Source organism: Muscardinus avellanarius (genome assembly GCF_963383645.1).
Source record: "Muscardinus avellanarius genome assembly, chromosome: 1".
NCBI lineage: Eukaryota > Metazoa > Chordata > Mammalia > Rodentia > Gliridae > Muscardinus > Muscardinus avellanarius.
In genome coordinates this window covers 88,322,926-88,345,675 of record NC_137786.1, presented here as the reverse complement: position 1 = coordinate 88,345,675, position 22,750 = coordinate 88,322,926, and the positions used below count along the sequence as shown (strand labels likewise).

Below are 22,750 nucleotides of genomic sequence, written 5' to 3'. Positions count from 1 at the left end.
CATAGAATTCAATGGAAGCTTTGCAGTGGCCCAACCCCAGATGTTGCATAAATCACATCCAGCCAACACTGAGTCACATGAACATACAGACAAATTGGTTAGCTGAAAATGTGCTACAGTTTGGATCTGAAATTTCCCCCTAAGTCCCTGTTAAAAAGGTTTGGTTTCTAGTGTGGTGCTCTTGGGAAGTGGGCCTGGTGGGAGGTATTTTGTTAATTAGAAGCATGACCCTAAAGGAGATAGTGAGATCCTTGTCCTCTCTTCACTCATTTTATCCCCGGCCATGAAGCAAAGGAGCACATAGGAGAGTCTTGATATTATTCTTCAGCCTGTGGCTAGTATCTGCCAATAGAACTATTAAACATGAGAAATTTACCTGTTTCAATAGGTCTTTTATATAAACTCCTTCTTCAACATATTCTTAATACTGTTCTTCAATTTGGCTAACAGAGGAAGATATATAGAGAAGATCTTGTCTTATCTTAAAAATATAATAATTATCAATGTTCTAGCCTACTCATGGATGCTCTGATTAAAGGAATGATAAATGCACACATTTTCTTTTTCTGAAATAGGAGATTTGTTTGATTCAGATACTAATCCCAGTAGTGCTCATTGTGGGCAATCAGTGTTGATGCAATCCAAGCCAAATCAGATCTGCAGATGATTTTCCGCCTACTTGGCTCTTTTATATATTCCTCTGATCTCTATTTCATACTATATTTCCTCCTTGAAAATATTATACTAGATGAACCATATTGTAATTTTTTTAGTTAGTACATGTACTTAAATCGTTTGGTTTGTTCTTTTTAAAATGGCTATTGTAAATATATGCATGTGCAGTGGGGTGGGGAATTGTTTCCCTTCAAAATATATAAGTAGGGAGTTTTTCCAAGATGGTGATGGAGAGATGCAGCATTCCTCACTAACTGAAGCAAATTAAGTTCAACTACTGAGACAGACCATAATGGAATTAAAGTACAAATCAACAACAGGAAACTCAAAAGAAACTATGCAAATACATGGAGACTGAATGATATACTATTGAATGATGAATGGTTAAGAGCAGAAACTAGAGAAGAAATAAAGAAATTTTTGGAAATAAATGAAAACAGAGACACAACTTGCCAAAATCTCTGGGACACTATGAAGGCAGTATTAAGAGGAAGTTCATTGCATTGAGTGCCCACATAAGAAGGACTCAGAATCACCAAGTTCAGACCCTATTGGCACAACTCAAGGACCTAGAAAGACTGCAACATTCCAACCCCGAAGCCAGCAGAAGACAGGAAATTATTAAAATTCGAGCAGAAATAAATGAAATAGAGAACAAAAAAACAATTCAAAGAATCAATAAAACAAAAATCTGGTTCTTTGAAAAGGTTAATAGAATTGATAAACCCCTGGCCAACCTAACCAAAAGAAAAAGAGAATCAATGCAAATTACTAAAATCAGAAATGAAAAAGGAGACATCACCACAGATAGTGAAGAAATTCAAAGGATTATCAGAAACTACTTTAAAAATTTATACTCCAATAGACAAGAAAACATGGAAGAAATCAATAGATTTCCTAAACACAGTTAACCTACCTAAACTGAACCAAGAGGACATAGCAAGCCTAAACCAACCAATATCAAACAATGAAATAGAAATGACAATAAAAATTCTTCCATCAAAGAAAAGCCCAGGTCCAGATGGGTTTCCAGCTGAATTCTACAAAGCCTTCAGTAAAAAACTAATACCAATACTTCATAACTTATTCCAGGAAATTGAAAGAGATGGAACTCTCCCAAATTCCTTCTACGAGGCCAGTATCACATTAATCCCCAAACCAAATAAAGATACCTCAAGAAAGGAACACTACAGACCAATATCTTTAATGAACATAGATGCAAAAATTCTAAACAAAATACTAGCCATACGCATTCAAAACCATATCAAGAGAATAATATACCATGACCGAGTTGGTTTCATCCTGGAAAAACAAGATTGGTTCAACATACACAAATCAATACATGTCATCCACCACATAAATAGAATCAAGAATAAAAACCACATCATTATAGCAATAGATGCTGAAAAAGCTTTCAACAAAATCCAACACCCATTCATGTTAAAAACACTACAGAAAATTGGAATAAAAGGAACATACCTCAACATCATTAAGGCAATATACAACAAACCCAAAGCCAACATTATACTGAATGGGGAAAAACTGCAAGAATTTTCCCTAAAATCAGGAACAAGACAAGGATGTCCACTATCACCACTCCTCTTTAATATAGTCCTTGAGACTCTTGCCACAGCAATAAGACAAGAGAAGGAAATCAAAGAAATTCAAATAGGAAGAGAGGAATTAAAATTATCATTATTTGCAGATGACATGATCCTTTACCTAGAAGACCCTAAGAACTCAACCAAAAGACTTCTGGAGTTAAATAACAAATTCAGCAAAGTTGCAGGATACAAAATCAACCTAAAAAAACCAGAGGCTTTTCTTTATACCAGCAATTAATCCACAATGAAAGAAATAAAACAATCAATTCCATTCACTATAACCTCAAAACTAATAAAATACCTAGGAATAAACCTAACCAAAGATGTAAAAGACCTCTAAAACAAAAACTATAAAACATTAAAGAAAGAAATTGAAGAAGACCTTGGAAGATGGAAAGACCTCCCGTGTTCATGGATAGCAGAATAAACATCATCAAAATGGCCATTCTGCCAAAAATGATTTATAGATTCAATGCAATTCCCATTAAAATATCAACTACATTCTTCACAGACCTTGAAAAAGCAATCATGAACTTTATATGGAGAAAGAAAAGATCCAGAATAGCCAAAGCAATTCTCAACAACAAGAATCACGCAGGAGGCATCACAATCCCAGACTTCAAACTATACTATAGATCAATAGTAGTAAAAACAGCATGGTACTGGCACAATAACAGATACACTGACCAGTGGAACAGAATAGAAGATACAGAAAAAAATCCACACACTTACAGTCAATTAATCTTTGACAAAGGGGCCAAAGTCATATGCTGGAGAAAACACAGCCTTTTCAACAAATGGTGCTGGGAGAACTGGCTATCCATTTGTAGAAAGATGGAACTAAACCCCTATATCTCACCATGCACAGGAATCAACTCGAGATGGATCAAAGACTTAGAAATCAGACCAGAGACTGTGAAGTTATTAGAGGAGAACATAGGCTCATCACTACAACATATAGGAACAGGTGGTAACTTTCTCAACAAAACCTCCAAAGCTCAGGAAATTAAAGCAAGAATCAACAAGTGGGATAGCATCAAACTAAAAAGCTTCTTCTCGTCAAAGGAAACCATCAAGACCCTAAAGAGGAAGCCTACAGAATGGGAGAAGATCTTTACCAGTCACCACTCTGATAGGGGGCTAATATCCAGAATATACAAAGAGCTCAAAGGACTGCACTAGCAAAACAAACAACCCAATCAAGAAATGGGAAATTGAATTGAATAGACACTTTACAAAAGAAGAGATACAAATGGCCAATAGATTTATGAAAAGATGTTCTTCATCATTAGCCATCAAGGAGATGCAAATCAAAACTACACTGAGATTCCATCTAACCCCAGTCAGATTGGCAAGCATAAATAAATCAAACAATATAAATGCTGGCGAGGATGTGGGGAAAGAGGAACTCTTTTACATTGTTGGTGGGAGTGCAAACTAGTTCAGCCACTATGAAATATGTGTGGACATTCCTTAGAAAACTGGGAATAGATCCACCATACGATCCAGCTTTACCACTCCTGGGTATTTTTCCAAAGAGCTTGAAAACAGAACTACAGCAACATATGCATAACTATGTTCATGGCAGCACAATTTGTAATAGCCAAAATTTGGAAACAACCTAGGCCCCCATCAACAGATGAATGGTTTGCAAAGTTATGGGAAATACACACAATGGAATTCTATTCAGCTATAAAGAAGAACAAAATCATGTCATTTGTAAGAAGATGGAAAGGGCTAGAAAGCATTATGTTAAGTGAGATCAGCCAAACACAGAAAGAGAAGGGACATATGTTTCCTCTAATATGCCCAAACAAGTGAGCATTGGGGATACCAGAGGGACTCCAGATAATGGAAGGGAAATCTCAGCAAAGTTTGAATGGAATACTAAGAGAGGAAGGAGACTGAACTTGATTGATGAGCGGCTATTTCCAAATAGGTGTAAAAGTACGAATATAGCAAGGTTAGCCTGGGTATTAAATATCGGGAGAGGGGTAGGGAAATGAGGGCGGGGGAGAGGGCACCAAATACAGATTAAATGTATAACACTTACTTTCAATAAAAAAATAAAAAAATATATAAGTAGATTATCAAGATGTATTTGTGGGTTTTTTTTTTGTACCAGGTGTTGCGCCCTAGGGCATTATACCTCCCAGTTATAACCTCTTTCCTCTTTTTTATTTTGAAACATGGTCTCACTAAGTTGTTGAAGGTCTCACTAAATTGTTGATGCTGGTCTCAAACCTGCGACCCTTTGTATCAGCCTCCCAAGTACTGGGATTGCAGGCATATACAACTGTGCCCAGTTATATTTTGTTTTTGATGTTCTGGTAGGGGTAATGCAGATAAAGATTTGCTATATTATATATCTTTATTCTCAATGTACTTTCCAAAGTATTTGAGATTATTAATGTCAGATATAAGAGTTTGTTAAATGATGCTATTTGAAAGGACTGAGTTTATTATTAGTTATATTTTTCTAATTAAAGAATACATGCACAAGATGCATGAGTCTAACAAGTATTTACTAAGTGTTCTTTGTGTGACAGGAGTTGCTTTGGGTTCTGGGAAGATGACAATAAGTACGAAGGATGAGATTTTTGTGCTCATAGAGCTCATTTTTACCGGCAGGAATGGAGAATGAATAAAGACACAAATAAGCAGTTGAACAAATTAAAAGTTCAAGTAGCAATAAGAGCCATAATAGAAAATAAAATAGAGCAAAGTGGCAAAGTATCTTCATGAAACTAAATACTGGTTGAAGAAGTAAAAACTAATTTGAAACATTACTAATATATAGTCAGGTGTATGAAACAGAGCCAAGACCCTAAAGCAAGTGTGTTCCAGGAACAAAAACCATTTCTTTTCTCAAGCAAAAGAAGCGTGAGAAAGTAAAAAAGCTAATATGACTGAGTGAAGTAGTGTAAGAGACGGAGAAAAATAGGGATTTGCTAAGTTAAGGCTTCGTGGTCTATCTTCCAAAGCTCTTTTTAGGACATACTTGCATGAATGCTTTGACTTTTTTATATGCAATTCATATGTAACATTTTCTTCTTATGGCTGCCTCTTCTTGGGTTCTATCTAATTTTGAATGTTTCGAAACTGTGACCTCATGAATACATTTTATAACTTTCCAGTCTCTTCTGAGCTCATTTGCACCTGCAAAAAGTTAATCAGCAGTGGGCAACTGTGTACCTTATTAATAGATATTAGTTTCCTTTCAAATAGAATTGAGAGTTTTGTGATAAATGTTACTGTTCTTTAGCCTATAATCAGCCTCACTCTCAAACTTAAATAAGTACATAACTGGCTAGTTTCTTTGCATGTTCCTCATGCTAGTTTGCAGTCTCAAGCTTCTAAAGGACTGGGAAAGCTTAGTTCTGTCTGCCCTTCACATTGCTGTCATATGGCAAGAGTGAAGAGGCTTAGTATGCTGCACAAATGATGAAAAGCAGAGATGGTCAAAATTCCAAGCATCACACCAGCTGTAAGTGGCTCTATATTAAGAAACCAATTCTTTTCTAGAACAACTATGAATGAGAAAATGGAACACATTTTTGTGCCCATCTGTTTGTGGCCTGCTTAGAAAAATATTGTCAAGTGATATGAGGACTAGTTTCTGGGCTTTTTCCACACTCTTTTATGTATTTCATAACTTGGCAGACATTTAGACTACTTTGAATACAATTGGCTTAAATAGCTCATTTGTATTGGCCCTGGAATACTGAAATGTCACTTTAAAGAGCAGTATTCTATTCCTGCCTCCACACTTCAGAACCCCTGCTGTTAATGCAAACAAGCTCCTCCACACAGATAGTGCTCTCCCAGCTATTTGCATCATCAGGCTCTAATGTCTATGATAATTTTTTTCTCTCAGCTGACAAAAGACGTAAATTCATATCAATGATGTAAGCAATTAAAGAGATGAATGAAATTAGAATATCTGAAAGGAATGTGATCTTCTACCTAAAATTGAATTATCACTCTATCAACATCATGCACATTTAGACAGATTCTAAAAAATAGAATCTCTTATTCTCTGTTGAAAATAGGTAAATATTGCCTTAAAATATGTCTAAAATTTGACTAAGGCAATGATAACTTTGTGTGTCTGTGTGTGCATGTGCATGCATGCGGTACTAGGAATTAAACCCAAGGTGGTTTATCTTTGAGCTACACCCTAGCACTTTTTATTTTGAAACAGTTTCCTGCTCAATTGCTGAAAAAGCTATAGAATTTGCTGAAGCTGGTCTCAAACTTGTAATCCTTCTGTCTCAGCCTCCCAAGTACTAGGAATACACCCTGCTGGCAATAATAACTTTTAAAAAGAAGTTGGTTCTCTCCTATGTTTTCCAGTACAATTATAAAAGGTCACATACCATGTGGCTGTGTCAAGCAAGATTCCGTATATGTAAAAATTACTTTATTACACAGGACAGACAAAAGTGCTTTTTAAAAGGATTATCTTTGAAGGATCCAAAAATATCTTTTTGATCATTTAAATTTCGTTGTCAAGATTAAGATAACTATGTTTTGGCAGTTGTTATTTTTTCCAAATGCTCCAGCATCTTTTGCAGTTATGAAAAGTGAGTTTGAAACAAATCTTATTGGTTAACTTTATTATCTTTCTTTTAAGAGCAACTCTTTGTGAGAATGCCTAGCTGAAGCCCTAGATATAGATTTATTACAAAAAATGTTAAAAGCAGTCAAACAATACTCACTGATTTTCTATTATGTGCTAGGCATGATAAACAAGACAATATTCCTGCCCCCAAATGGTTTATTTTGCATTGCGGAATTGGAACATATAAAAGGAAAACCCAATATAATCTTATTTGTGAGTGTTGAGGAAAGAAAAAGAGAAAATGTAGTTAGAAAGAGGCTTCCAAGGAAATAATATCTAAGCTGAGATCTAAACTAATGCTCAGCTTTTGACCAAAGAAGAGTGGAGATATTGAAAGGAAGGGTTTCTAGGTAAAGGAACCAAAAACATGCAAAACCCTGGTGTTGAGAAAACACAGTCCATTCTGAAAACTGAGCAGCAAAATATGACTAGATGATTAATTGCATTTCGTTAGGAACATTGTCTTAATCAGCTCAGTTTGCTATAACAAAACATCATAGACTGGGTGTTTTTAAACAACAGACATTTCTTTCGCAAGGTCTGGAGGCTGGAAAGTGCAAGATCAAGGCACCAGCAGATTGTGTTACTGGTGAGGGCTCACTTCCTGGCTTGCAGAATTTCACCCTTCCTACTCTATCCCCATGTGGCAGAGAGAAGCTTGGGATCTCGTCCTGTCCTCTTATCTGTGGACACTAATCCCATTATGTGGGCTCCACCCTGTGACCTCATCTAAATCTAATTACCCCCAAAAGCTCCACCTCGTAATACCACTGTATTGGGAGTTAGGGCTTTCCTATGTGAGTTTTGGGTGATGGGGCACAAACATTCATTTTATAACAAGTGTGATTTATCTTAGGAATATCAAAGTATATTACTCAATAAAATCCTTAAGTACACTAAGAAATCTTTAAAACAATTTCTATATCTAGTTCTTCCCAGAAAACTTGAAAATATAATTTTAGGCTTCTTTTCTTCTTTCTAAAATGAGTTTTTTAGTATTTTGTTTGGTTTATTGGGCAACAAACTATATTCTACTTTTGGCTAAGAAGAAGTTACAAACTCTGGAGAGAAATGTTTTTGTTGAGCAAGCACTATGGATAGTGAACTTAGTCCAGGACTAGGACAAAATCACCTTCAACTCATAACTTTTTTTATTGGGCATATAAAAATAACTATCCTCAGTTGTCTCCTTTTCTGCTTCCTTCCAAATCCAATTTCCTCAGTAGTGAGGAAAGTTACACTGAAATTCTACTTCAGGGAGGCAAGAAAGAATAATCTAGATAGATAGTTTGAAAAACTACTAAGTTAGGCTGGGCTTGGTGGCGCACACTTGTAATCCCCGCGCTTGGGAGGGGGAGACAGGAGGATCTCTCAGGATCGAAGCCAGCCACGCTGGTGTAAGAGACCCTGTTTCCAAATTTAAAAAGTATAAAATAGGTCTGGGAGTATAGGCCGAAGGTAGAAGGGCTTCCAGGAACCCCAATACCACACACACACACACACACAATAAAAAAAACCCACAAAGTTAGAGACTATATCAACCAGAGACTAAACAGAAGATGCACAATAATTTGAACAGAGAAATTTTAATTTAAGATTAATTATAATAGGAGATTATTAAGATGTTAAATGAACCCTAAAGAGGATCCTAGGGTAAAAAGAAAGTATTAAGGAAGGAACAAACTTGGAAAGATTCTCCCCATGAGACAGATTAATACTTTTTAGAGAAGGTATGAGTGTAACCAGGTAGAGAAATTATGGTGTTGGATTGTCAGAACGGACCTTACCACCAATAGAAAGAGAAATGTGTAGCTATCCATGCTTGTGACTAACTATTGTTGTTTTGTTCTAGTGCAACATGCCTAGAATTTTATCTCAATGAAATACTAAAGTGTTAAAAATTTCTAGTGATTTTATTTTTCTTCATTCTATCCATACTTGTATTTGTGCATAAGTGAGTACACCCTCCACCACACACACAGCTTTCATCTAAATTCTGATCCCAGATTTGTCAGTTATTAGGTTTATACTTCTCTAAGACTTATGTCCTGACAGTGTTGTAAAGACCAAAAATGGTTGTGAAACCTTGGCCCATCATAGATACAAAGTTCTGTCAATTTTAACTTTTTTGTGTGATTTCCAACAAAAGGACAATTGTTCAATTTTGTTAGCTAGTTTTCATCTTCATGTATGTACAGAACCTTCATAGAAAAAACTAATGGAGGTAGTACCAAGAAAGTATTAGAAAAACACATGTAGTTTACAATTAAATTGACTTAAGATTTGTAAATCGGAGAGAGCCCTTGGGTCAGAGGCAACCCGAAGGAGCCGGGAGAGCGTGGGAAGGGAGTGCATTCAGAGCGAGGATCCAGCTGGCACCTTGGGCGGGGAGCAGGAGGAGTGGCAGTTGGACAGCATGTTGCTGGCCATGGTGCAGCAGCGTGAGGGCTGCGTGCAGGAGCTCCTGAATACCTTCTTCAGCTTCCTTCGACGCAAAACAGACTTTTTCATCGGAGGAGAAGGGAAGACAGAAAAGCTCATCACACAGACCTTTAACCATCACAACCAGCTGGCCCAGAAAGCCCGGCGGGAGAGGGCCGAGCGGGCAGCTAGCTGGCCAAAGACACCAAGGCCGAGGCCTCTGGGCCTCAGATCAGGGAGCTGACTAAGGAGGAGGCTGAGAGGTTGCAGCTGGAGATCGACCAGAAAAAGGATGCAGAGAGTCATGAGGCGCAGCTCAAGAAAGGCAGCCTAGGCTCGCAGGGGAAGCAGGAGGCTGAGGAGGACGAGCAGGAGGAGGAAGAGAAGGACAAAGGGAAACTGAAGCCCAACCTAGGCAACGGGGCTGACCTGCCCAAATATCGCTGGACACAGATGCTGTCGGAGCTGGACCTGGCAGTGCCCTTCCGTGTCAACTTCGGGCTGAAGGGGAAGGACGTGGTGGTGGACATCCAGCGGCGGCACCTCCGGGTGGGGCTCAAGAGGCAACCAGCCATTGTTGATGGGGAGCGCTACAACAAGGTGAAGGTGGAGGAGAGCACGTAGCTTGTTGAGGATGGCAAGGTGGTGACGGTGCATCTGGAGAAGATCAATAAAATGGAGTGGTGAAGCCGCCTGGTGTCCACTGACCCTGAGATCAACACCAAGAAGATTAACCCTGAGAACTCCAAGCTGTCAGACCTCGACAGTGAGACCCGCAGCATCATGGAAAAGATGATGTATTACTACCAGAGACAGAAGTCCATAGGGCTGCCCACCTTGGACAAACAGAAGAAACAGGGGATTCTAAAGAAGTTCATGGATCAGCATCCAGGGATGATGGACTTCCAAGGCCCAATTCAACTAGTTCTGTTTTTCTTCTTGAACTCTCGGGGCTAAGCCCCCAGCCACCCCGGTTCCTTTCCTACTTTTCCCTGGGAGGAGGGAGCCTCAGGGCTGGGGCAGGCACAGGACTGACCCAGGCACTCGGCCCCGGGGCATCATGGGAGAAGGGCGGGGCCTGGGGGTCTTGGCCTCCCCTGAGGCCTGTTACACATTAAAGCTCTTCCCCAGCTCAAAAAGAAAAAAAAAATTATAAATTTATTAAAATAACAAACTCATTTTTTTTTACATCTTGAGACTTCTATGAGAAGATAGCACTTATTAATTGCTATTCTATGTACATAGATATTTGAAAGTTACAACTGTAGGGTTGATTATTCAATCAGTGTAGTAATTTTTAATAAGGTCTTTTTCATTGAGCAATTACGTCCCTCATTCAGTAGATATTCCTAGATATACACATATATACCCACATGTGTGTGCATGCGCATGCACACACACATACACATACACACACACACACTTAATTTAGCTGGCAGAAAATGTTCTTGGTTGAAATTTAATGAAGTTGCTCATCTCCAACCCTAGCATCTGTTATATTCTCTGTTCTTTTATACCTTAAAATTCTTAGTGCTTCCCTATTAAGTGCCATATTATTGCCATCGGATTATGCTATTTATTCTACCTGGAATGCCTTTGAAAGCTTATATTTCTCTTAGGTCTTTGCTGATAGCTTAGCTAGAATTAGTCTTTTAGCTCCTTGGCATTCTCCACTCCTACTATGTGCGCTTACACAGTCCTCTCAGGTGTATTTCTTTGTGTTGTATGTTTGTATACTTTTCTATGTTCAACTGAATGTCCCTGAATGAGAAGTGAAAATATTTTTGAGAAAATATTTTTGAGAAAATAATTTTGTGAAGGAGAAAATATTTTTTCTACCAATAGTTACTTCATGGCTGAAGGTTCTTTAACAAAAGGCAGACTAACAAGATAAAAACATACAAATGTATTTAATAAAAGTTTTATTACTTCAGAAGCTTTCATAAGAAAAAGAAGATTCAAAGAAACAGTTAAATTGATTTTAAAAATAGTGCTTCTGATAAAAAATGGAGAGTCATGGAGAAATATGATAGGTCAGAGTATGGTTTAATGTTAAAGTTTGTTAACATTTGTCACTCTGTGTCTTCACAAGTAATAATATTCCTGTCCTCTGGGGTCTGGAGGTGGAGGGTGCTTCTCACCTGAGGCTTTTTTGACTCACTTGAAGGGAAGGATAAAATATTCTATCTATATTCTGGGAGCTACTACACTGAAGGACAACAGCTGGGTGAGGAGCAAAGTCAGAAGAACTTTCAGAAAATGCTGTTTCTCTCATTCCTTTAGTTTAAAATACTCAGTATGCCAAGGTGCCTTATTTTCAGATAGCTTGTCCTGAACTCCATCAAATGCACAGTGTATTGAGTTATACATTAGTTGACAATAATGTTTGACTAGGACAATAATAATAGCAATAGGTAAATGATATAGAATTTATTATAATATCTTTAAAAGTTAATTTTTGAATAGCTAGCTCATTCAGAGAATTCAAAATACAAAAAAGAGTAAGAACCAATTATGAAAACTCTCTCTCCTTCCCTTTCTACTCAATTCATTTCAAGATAGGTAAAAAATGTTGTTAGTTTCTTGGCTATCTTGCAGAGAAATTTTATGTACATATATGTAAAAGCAGGTACATAATTACCCTATAACTCAAGAATAAAATGAGGTCTAGATTGCTAATTTGTCAAAAAGACTATATTCAGTGTTCATAAGAGGTCAAACTGGGATTTGCATGTGAGGTTTTTTGATATAGTTGAAGCATCACATGGAAACCTACTTTAATAGTTTTCAGGCTGAAAATTCTTAGCAAAGAGAAAATGTATGTTTTGGCTTCTGAATAGTGTAAAAAAATAAAAATTAGTGCCATTTTCCCCAAGCTTCTTTTTATATGAGGCTATGAATTATCTGTAAGTATATCATTTTTCCTCTACCACTTCCCAAGCTTTCTCTATTTGTTCCTTTCCCTATTATAGTCATAGGAGAAAGCAGAACAGAAGTTCATGCAAGCAGTATAAATGTTCACTTGAAGATACAGATTCCGTGGTTGGCTCAACCATTTTGCTTTTAGTTCACATTGTGAAAGTAAGTACAGGGGGATAGTCACAAACTTGACTTAGAATCTGTATCTTCATCATTTTGTTGCTGTTGTTCAGCTCAGCTTTGGATGGCCCTTGCCCTATTTGGGGTAAATTTTCTTTTGGATTGCATTTGAGTGAATCCCAGTGAATGGAAATTTGCAGAGTGCCAGATAAGCCTTTTAATTTTCCTTTCAACCTTTGGAAGGGGATGACTCTTCTGGGGGGAAATGAGCAGATGGTACCTAAATCAGTTGGTCAAATATCTACAATAATGCTGTTACTTTACTCAGTGTCATCGGCTATAACATCTCTGAGGAAGAAGAGTTAGGCTCTGTGCTTCTCTCTTTTATCAATTAATCACACCTTTCTTCCCTTCCTCACTGTTCAGCCTGTTGTCTTTTTCATAACTGTGTGCCAAGATATTTCAGTGCCTCTCTGACCTATTTTTAAAAAAGATGTTCTTAAGGAGGGATAGGGAGGGAACGGGGTGGGGATTGAGTAGGGGCTAACTGGGCGATGTGTGCATGTATGTCTACAAAAGTATTTTATTTATACCATTATGATGTATGAATACATTGCACCAATAAAAAATAAAAATAAAAATAAAATATGATAACATATAATATGATATATTACATATTTTATATAATATGTAATTTCATATACATATGGAGTTAGCCCACATGATTATGAAGGCCAGGAAATCCCATTATTTGCACCCATAAACTGAAGAACCAAAAATAAGTAGTGTGGTTTAATTTGAGTGCCAAGTCCTGAAAACAGGGGAGGAGCTAATGGTGTGAGCTCCAGTATAAGTACAAAGTTCTGGGAACCAAGATTGTCAGTATTTGGAGCCAAAAGAAGACAGATGTCCCAGATCAAATGAAAAGAGAGAAAATTCATGCTTTCTCCATCTTTTGGTTTCCTTTGAGTCTTCAATGGATTGGATGATGTATACCCACATTGGAGAGGGTGATTTTTATTCAGTCTGATTCAAAGGCTGAAACATCCTCACATACATGCCCTGAAATATTTGTCTTACCAGCCACCTGGGCATCCCTTAGCCTCCTTAACAAATAAAATTGGTGATAACAATGAATTAAAAGAGAAGTTATAAATACTCATGACTATCCTTTGGCCAAAGTTTCAGAAAAGAGAATAGGGACATGTACTAAGTTGGAAGACTCATAGTCAATAAAACATCTGGTCAAAGATGTGTATACAGTTTGCTTAAGTAGAATATTGTAGCTATTAAGACCTTTGAAGGGTAAAATTAATAAAGATTGCCAGGTGTGGTGGTACAAAGCTATAATCTCAGAATTTCAGAGGCTGTAATAGGAGCATTACAGGTGGGAAAATAGCCTCAGCAATTGAGAAAGATTCTCAGCAACCTAGAAAGTCTTCCTTCCTTCCTTCCTTCCTTCCTTCCTTCCTTCCTTCCTTCCTTCCTTCCTTCTCCTTCCTCTTTCCCTTTTTTGTCACTGAAAATTGAACTGAGGAGCATTCTCCCTCTATGCTCTACCCCCAGCCATTTTTATTTATTTGCTTTCAATCTTGATACAGAGTCTCATTAAGTTGATGAGTCTGGCTTTGAACCTGAGATCTTCCTGTCTCAGCCTCCCAAGTACTAGAATTATAGTCATGTGCCACCACACTCAACTGCAAGACCCTATTTAAATATAACAACAGAAGCCAGGCGTGGTGGTGCACACTTGTAATCCCCAAGCTTGGGAGGCGGAGACAGGAGGATCGTGCAGGTTCGAAGGCAGCCGCGCTGGCTTAAGAGACCCTGTTTCCAAATAAAAATATAAAATAGGTCTGGGAGTGTAGCTGAGAGGTAGAAGGGCTTCCAGGAACCCCAGTACCACCAAAAAAAAGTGTTGGGGGATAGCTCCAAAGTGGAAAACACCCGGATTCAATCCTCTTGTACGCGCGCGCGCGCGCGTGTGCGCGCGCGCGCACACACACACACACACACACACACACACACACACACTGAACTTTATTCCATGAGTAAAAACCAGGTTATGTTTTGTATGTTAGGCATCAAAAAATTCTTCAGACTTTCCAGGTGTAATTTCAATGACCTTCATCTCTTTGGCCAAAGTTGTATATGTTATTTTAAATGTTTATACTTAATGCTGGCCTAGACCAACTAAGACTATCTATAGATTAATCTAAGCCAAAAAGACTTTCACTTCTACATCAGACTTAGAAAGTCATTCAGGGGATAAAAAAGGACAGAGGATTCAGCTTTATTTTTTCTTATTTCTTTTGCTAAATCTTGGTTTTCTTCCTTCCTTCTTTCCTTCCTTCCTTCCTTTCTTTCCCCTTACCTTTTCTTTCCTATTATTTACTCCCTTCCTTGTAGGGGGTGGGGGGAAGCTGAGTCTGCAATTGGTAGAATGTTTATAAGAACAAGGAAACAAGAACAGAGACAATCTATGGAAAAACTAGTTGAACAGCACTGTGTAAGAAAGTGAATGACCTGTCTTCTATTTCTTTGCTCCTTATGGAGACCACTGTAATGATATGGAATTGTATCCTCTACAGCACAAATAGTGGAAACTATTTGTACCTAGAAGTATCTTAGGGGAAGAAATTGATGACAATTGTTGGAAGAAAGAGGCTGGAGAACTTGACTTGAAACTATTTGCTTACTGTGATTTATTTAGATTATGTATTAGAGATAAATATAGAAAACATTTGATACTTTTATTCATGGTTAAAATTAAGAAAATGACAATTGGATATATAAAATAATATTGTTAGTGATGTCAATACTTGTTTCTTTTTCTTTTATTTTATGTGGATCATATTGAAAATGGCATACATTCAGACTGTGCTTGGTGCCCTCTACACCCCCACTTCTCCTCCCCCCAAACAATGAGTGTCCAGGTTGACCATGCTACATTCATACTTTTACACATATTTGAATGTAACTCCTCCATTAATCAACCTCAGCCTTTTTCCTCTCCTACCTTTCCATTCTAGCTTTGCTGAGGTTTCCCCTCCATTCTCTGGAGTCCCTCTGGTATTCCTAATACTCCCTAGTTTGGGCATATTAGAGAAAACATATGTGCCTTCTCTTTCTGTGCTTTGTTAATCTCACTTAACATAACGTTCTCCAGATCTTTCCATCTTCTTGCAAATGACATGATTTTTTTCTTCTTTATAGCTGAATATAATTCCATTGTGTGTTTTGTGCATAATTTTGCAATCCATTCACCTGTTGCTGGGGACCTAGGTTGGTTCCATATTTTGGCTATTATGAATTGTTCTGCTGTGAACATGGTATGTATATGTAACTGTAGTTCTCTGATTTCAACCCCTTTGGAAAGATACCCAGGAGTGGTAGGGCTGCACAGAAATCAACTTGAGATAGATCAAAGACTTAGATATTAAACCAGAGACTATGAAGTTTTTAGAGGAGGGCATAGACTCAATAATCCAACATATAGGCACAGGTAGTAACTTTCTTAACAAGACCTTCAAATCACAGGAAATTAAAGCAAGAATTAACAAGTGGAATGGCAGGACTTCAACATTTCTCATCCTTCCTCAGCTACCTGTTGTTGATGGTAAGTCCTGGGTGTGACTCACTTCTTTCACCCAGCCTCCGCTCATGGAATGGAGGCTCTACTTTGGGTGTGGACCACTGGGGTGAATACTGGGTTTCTGAAATCATTTGCCCCACTGGCCTCATTGCAAGACAGGTGAACCAAGAAAATGCTAGATTGCTCCCCACTGCACTCCCTCACTGAGGACTCTGCTTCCAGAATAGGGTGGTTATACAGAGAGAGCTTGCTACTGTTCCTATCAGGAATTTTCTGGGAGAAGAATCAGACAAAAAAATAGAAGCCCTAATACAGAACAGCAATTTTGGGGTGATATTTAAATTTAGGGTCTTTTATTTTTATTTTTATTTTATGATTTTAATTTTTATTGGTGCATTATATTCATACATCATATTGGGGTAAAAAAACTTGTGTGTACATACATATACACACCATTGATTTAACCCCTACCCAATACCCACCCCATTTCCTCCCCAACCCTCCTTTCCTTGCCAACCCTCCTTTCCTTGCTTGGCTTAGTGGTTTACTTTGATATCTTTAAGAACATTGTGTGTTTTAGAGAATTTCCTTCTTCTCCCATCCCATCCCCTCATTTAGGTTGTCTTGTTTTCTCCTCTATAGGATTTCCTTTTTTATCTAGAGTTCCTCCTATGACCCATTTCTCCTTAGCTTTCACATATTAGTGAAAGTATCCGATTTCTTATTTTTTGTGACTGAGTAATCTCACTTAGCATAATGTCCTCCAGGTCCATCCATTTCCTTGAAAATGATGTAATTGAGGTTTTTTTTAAATGGCTGACTAAAATTCCACTGTGTACGTATCCCAAAGTTTTGTAATCCATTCATCTGTTGATGGACATCTTGGCTGGTTCCATAGTTTGGCAATGGTGAATTGTGCAGCTATGAACATAGATACACATGCATTAGTTTGGTAGTTTGTTTTTTTTTTCTTTTGGGTGGATACTCAGAAGTGGTATTGCTGGATCAAATGGTAGATTTGTTCCCATTCTTCTGAGGATTCTCCATACTGTTTTCCAAAGTGGTTGCACTAATTTGCAATCCCACGCACAATGTTTTAGAGTTCCCACTTCTCCACATCCTCGCCAGCATTTGTTGTTGTTTGTGTTTTGAATGATTGCCATTCTAGTTGGAGTTAGGTGAAATCTCAGAGTAGTTTAGATTTGCATCTCTCTGATTGCCAGTGATGTTGAACATTTCTTCATGCATTTATTGGCCATTTGAATTCCTTCTTTTGTGAAGTGTCTATTTAGTTCTCTTGCCCATTTTGTTATTGGATGCTTTGTTTTCTTAGTGTTGAGTTTCTTGAGTTCTCTGTAAATTCTAGATATTAGCCCTTTATCAGAGGGTAGGTGGCAAAAATCTCCCATTGTTGGTTCTCCGTTGAGGTTCTTGACAGTGTCCTTGGCTGGACAGAAGCTCTTCAGTTTCATGCAATCCCAAGTGTTGATTTGACTTTAAATTTGTTGTGCCTTTGGGGTCTTGTTGAGAAAGTGTTTATCTGTGACTATGTGTTGCAGTATTGGACCTATGCCCTCTTCAAGGATCTTCAATGTCTCTGGTTTGATTTCCAAGTCTTTGATCCATCTAGAATTTACTCTTATGTAGGGTGAGAAAGTAGGATTAATTCCCAATTTTCTGTGTAAGGTTAACCAGTTTTGCCAACACCATTTGTTGAACAGGCTATCTTTTTTCAGTGCATGTTTTTGGCCCCTTTGTCAAAAATCAATTGGCTGAAAGTATGTGGACTTGTTTCTGGGTCTTCTATTCTGATCCATTGGTCTATGTATCTGTTTTTGTGCCAGTGCCATCCTGTTTTTATTGCAAGGGCTTTGTAGAATAGTTTAAATTCAGGTTTTGTGATTCCTCCTGCATGGTTTTTTGTTTTTGTTTTCGGGTTTTTGGTGGTACTGGGGTTCCTGGAAGCCCTTCTACCTCTCAGCTACACTCCCAGTCCTAATTTTATATTTTTATTTGGAAACAGGGTCTCTTAAGCCAGCGCAAGCTGGCTTCAAACCTGCGTGATCCTCCTGTATCCACCTCCCAAGTGCAGGTATTACAAGCGTGCGACACCACGCCCGGCGTTCCTGCATAGTTTTTGTTGCTGAGAACTACTTTGGCTATTCTGGGCTTTTTGTTATTCCCTATTTAATATGATGTTGGTGGTGGGGCTTTTGTAGATTGCTTTTATGATGCTGAGATATGTACCTTCTATTCCAATTCTCTGCAGTGCTTTAATATAAATTGATGTTGCATTTTATCAAATGCTTTCTCAGCATCTATTGAAATGATCATGTGAGTTTTTTCTTTGATTCTGTTTATATGATGAATTACATGGATTGATTTTCATATGTTGAACCACCCTTGCATCCCTGGGATGAACTCTACCTGGTCATGGTGTATGATTTTACTTATGTGGTTTTGAATGTGTGTTGCTAGTATTTTGTTTAATAGTTTTGCATCCAAGTTCATCAGAGATATAGGCCTGTAGTTGTCCTTACTTGAACTGTCTTTATTCGGTTTGGGTATTAGTGTTATGTTGGCTTCATAGAATGTATTTGGGAGAGTCCCAGTTTTTTCTACTTCATGAAATAGTTTGAGTAGTATTGGAGTTAGCTCTTCTATAAAGGTTTTATAGAATTCACTTGGAAAACCATCTGGCCCTGGGCTTTTCTTTGATGGTAAGCTCTTTATTGCTGTTTCAATCTCTTTGATTGTTATTGGCTGGTTTAAGTGTTCTATATCTTCTTGACTCAGTATAGGAAGGTTGTTTTTCTTCAGAAAATTGTCAATTTCCTTGAGATTTTCCATTTTGTTGGAGTATAGTTTTTCAAAGTAGTTTCTGCTAATCCTCTGGATTTCTACACTGTCATTAATAATGTCTCCTTTTCCATCTCTTATCTTCATAATTTGTGTTGATTCTCTCTTCTTTTTAGTTCAGTTGGCTAGTGGTTTATCTGTCTTGTTAATTTTTTCAAGAAACCAGCTTTTGGTTTTGTTGATTTTCTGTATTGTCTTTTTATTCTCTATTTCCTTAATTTCTGCTCTAATTTTAATAATTTCCTGTCTTCTCCTGGCTTTGGGTTTCAATAGTTCCTGCTTTTCAAGGGCTTTGAGGTGTCGTTAGGTTATTTATTTGAAGATTTTCTGTTTTTCTTATGTGAGCACTCAGTGCTATAAATTTTCCTCTTAATACTGCCTTCAAAGTGTCCCAGAGGTTTTGATATGTTGTATCTTTATTTTCATTAGTTTCTAGAAATTTCTTAATTTCACCTCTTACATCTTCTATGACCCATTCTTCATTCAGAAGTATGGTGCTCAGTCTCCATATCTTTATGTTGTTTCTTTGGGTCTTCTTATAGTTGATTTCTAGTTTCATTCCATTATGTTCTGAAATGATACAGGAAAATAGGTAACATTTTTTGAATTTGCTAGTGTTCATTTTGTGTCCCAGGATATGATCTATTTTTTTGCATATGTTACTGTAGTTGTCTGATTTCAACCCTTTTGGGAAAATACCCAGGAGTTGGAGAGCTGGATCATATGGTGGATAAATTCTCAGTTTTCTTTTTATTTACTTATTTATATTTTTAGTGGTACTAGGGGTGAAACCCAGGGGCTTTTCTATTTCTGGGCTATACTCCCAGACCTATTTTATATTTTGTTTTGAAACAGGGTCACGCTAAGTTGTTGAGAGCCTAAGTAGCTGAGGGTAGTTTGAATTTCTGCTATCCTCCTGTCTCAGCCTCCCAAGCACAGGGATTACAAGCATGCGCTACCAAACCTGGCTTATTTCCAGTTTTCTAAGGAATCTCCACAATGATCTCCATAGTGGGTGAACGAGTTTGCACTCCCACCAACAGTGTAAAAGGAGATTTGCATCTCCCTGGTGGCTAATGATGTAGACATCATTTCATGTATCTATTGGCCATTTGTATCTTTTTTTGTGAAGTGCCTATTCAGTTTAGTTGCCCATTTCTTAATTGGATTGTTTGTTTTGCTAGTGTATAGTCTTTTGAGCTCTTTGTATATTCTGGGTATTAGGCCTCTATCAGAGTGGTGGCTGGTAAAGATCTTTTCCCATTTTGTAGGCCTCCTCTTGTATATTCTTGATGATTACCTTTGATGCAAAAAAAAACCTTTTCAGTTTAATGCCATCTCACTTTTTAATTCCTGCTTTAATTTCCTGCATTTTGAAGTTCTTGAGAATGTTACTACCTGTGACTATATGGTGTAGTGTTGAGCCTATACCTTCCTCTAATAACTTCATAGTCTCTGGTCTAATTTCTAAGTCTTTGATTCATCTCAAGCTGATTCATGTGCATGGTGAGAGGTAAGAATTTAGTTCTATCTTTCTACAAATGAATAGCCAGTTCTCCCAGCACCATTTGTTGAAAAGGCTGTCTTTTCTCCATTGTATGATTCTGGCTCCTTTGTCAAAGATTAATTGACCATAGGTGTGTGGGTTTGTTTCTGTATCTTCTATTCTGTTCCTGTGATCAGTGTGCCTGTTGTTGTGACAATACCATGCTGTTTTTTACTACTATTGATCTGTAGTATAATTTAAAGTCTGGAATTGTGATGCCTCCTGGATAGTTATGATTGTTGAGAATTGCTTTGGCTATTCTGGGTCTTTTCTTTCTCCATATAAAATTCATGATTGATTTTTCTAGGTGTATGAAGAATGTTGTTGGTATTTTAATGGGAATTGCATTGAATTTATGCATCACATTTGGCAGAATGACCATTTTGATGATATTTATTTTTCCTATCAATGAGCTCAGGAGATCTTTCCATCCTCCAAGGTCTTATTCAATTTATTTCTGAAATATTTTATAGTTTTCATTGTAGAGATCTTTTACATCATTGGTTTGTTTTTTCCTAGGTATTTTATGGGTTTTAAGATTATAGTGAATGTAATTGTTTGCGTTATTTCTTTCATTGTAGATTCATTGTTGGGATAAGGAAAAGCAACTGGTTTCTTTAGGTTAATTTTGTATCCTGCAACTTTGCTGAATTGGTTAATGAGCTCAATCAGTCTTTTGGTTGAGTTCTTTGGGTCTTATAGATAAAGGAGCATGCCATCTGCAAATAAGGATAATCTTAATTACTCTCTATTCGAATTCCTTTGATTTCCTTCTCTTGTCTTATTGCTGTGGCAAGAGTCTCAAGGACTATATTGAAAAGGAGTGTTGATAGTGGGCATCCTTGTCTTGTTTCTGATTTGAGAGGAAATGCTTGCAGTTTTTCCCCATTCAATATGATGTTGGCTTTGGGTTTGTTGTATATTGCCTTAATGATGTTGAAATACATTCCTTATATTCCAATTTTCTGCAGTGTTTTTTTTTTAACATAAATGGGTGTTGGAATTTTTCAAATGCTTTTCAGCATCTATTGATATGATCATGTGGTTTTTGGTCTCAGTTCTATTTATGTGGTGAATAACATGTATTGATTTGTGTATGTTGAACCAGCTTTGCTTTTCTGGGATGAAATCAACTTGGTCATGGTGTACAATTCTCTTGATATGGTTTTGAATTCATATAGCTAGAATTTTGTTTAGAATTTTTGCATCTATGTTCATTAAGAATATTGGTCTGTAAATTTTGTTCTTGTGGCATCTCTATTTGGTTTGGGGATTACTTTAGTTTGGGGATTAATGTGATACTGGCCTTGTAGAAGGAATTTGGGAGAATTCCAGCTCTTTCAATTTCCCAGAACAAGTTGTGTAGTATTGGTATTATATCTTCACTGAAGGTTTTGTAGAATCAGCTTGAAACCCATCAGGGCCTGGGCTTTTCTTTGATGGCAGAATGTTTTTGCTGTTTTATTGCTTTGCTTGCTATTGATTGGTTTAGGCTTGCTATGTCCTCTTGGTTCAGTTAGGCAGGTTATATGTGGTTAGAAATATATTGATTTCTTCCATGTTTTCAAAATAGTTTCTTATAATCCTTTGAATTTTGCCACTGTCTGTGATGGTGTCTCCTTTTTCATTTCTGATTTTAATAATTTTAGTTGATTCTCTCTTTTGGTTAGGTTGGCCAGGGGATTATTAATCCTGTTAATCTTTTCAAAGAACTAGCTTTTTTTATTCTTTGAATTGTTTTTTTGATTTCATTTATTTCCTCTGAATTTTCTACCTTCTTCTGACTTTGGGATTAGACTGTTGCAGGCTTTCTAGGTCCTTGAGTTGTGTCATTAGGTTGTTTACTTGGTGATTCTCTGGGCTTCTTATGTGAGTACTCATGCTATAAACTTTCCCCTTAACACAGCCTTCAAAGTGTCTCATATATTTTGATAAGTTGTTTCTCTATTTTTGTTTATTTCAAGAATTTTTTTATTTCTCCCCTAATTCCAATCTTACCTGTTCATCATTCAATACTGTATCATTCAATGTCCATGTATTGAAATAGTTTCTTTTGATTTTCCTGTGTTAATTTCTACTTTCATTCCATTATGATCTGAAAAGATGCAGAGAATTATATTACTTCTTTTGAATTTGCTGGTGCTTGCTTTGAGTCCCAGGATATTTTCTATTTTGGAGAAGGTTCCATGGGGTGCATATTCTGTTGTTCCTGATTAAAATATTCTCTATATATCTATTAGGTACAATTTGTTTTTAGTTTTCTTTAGTTCTAAAGAGACTTTACTCTTCTTTTGCCTGTAAGATCAATCTAGTAGTGTGAGAGGTGTGTTGAAGTCTCCCAAAATTATTGTATTTGGGTCTATTTGAAATCTAATGTCCAGGAGGGT

At 37.2% G+C, this 22,750-nt stretch overlaps 1 pseudogene across 1 annotated transcript in view; it reads left to right on the top strand.

Moving 5' to 3' along the window:
• Positions 1-10,249, top strand: part of LOC308272033 (nuclear migration protein nudC-like) — a 104,850-nt pseudogene extending 94,601 nt beyond the window's left edge. The window contains exon 3 of the transcript in view: positions 9,185-10,249. The product of the transcript in view is annotated as a nuclear migration protein nudC-like (transcript). The remainder of the gene's footprint in view (positions 1-9,184) is intronic.
• The last annotated feature ends 12,501 nt before the right edge of the window (positions 10,250-22,750 follow it).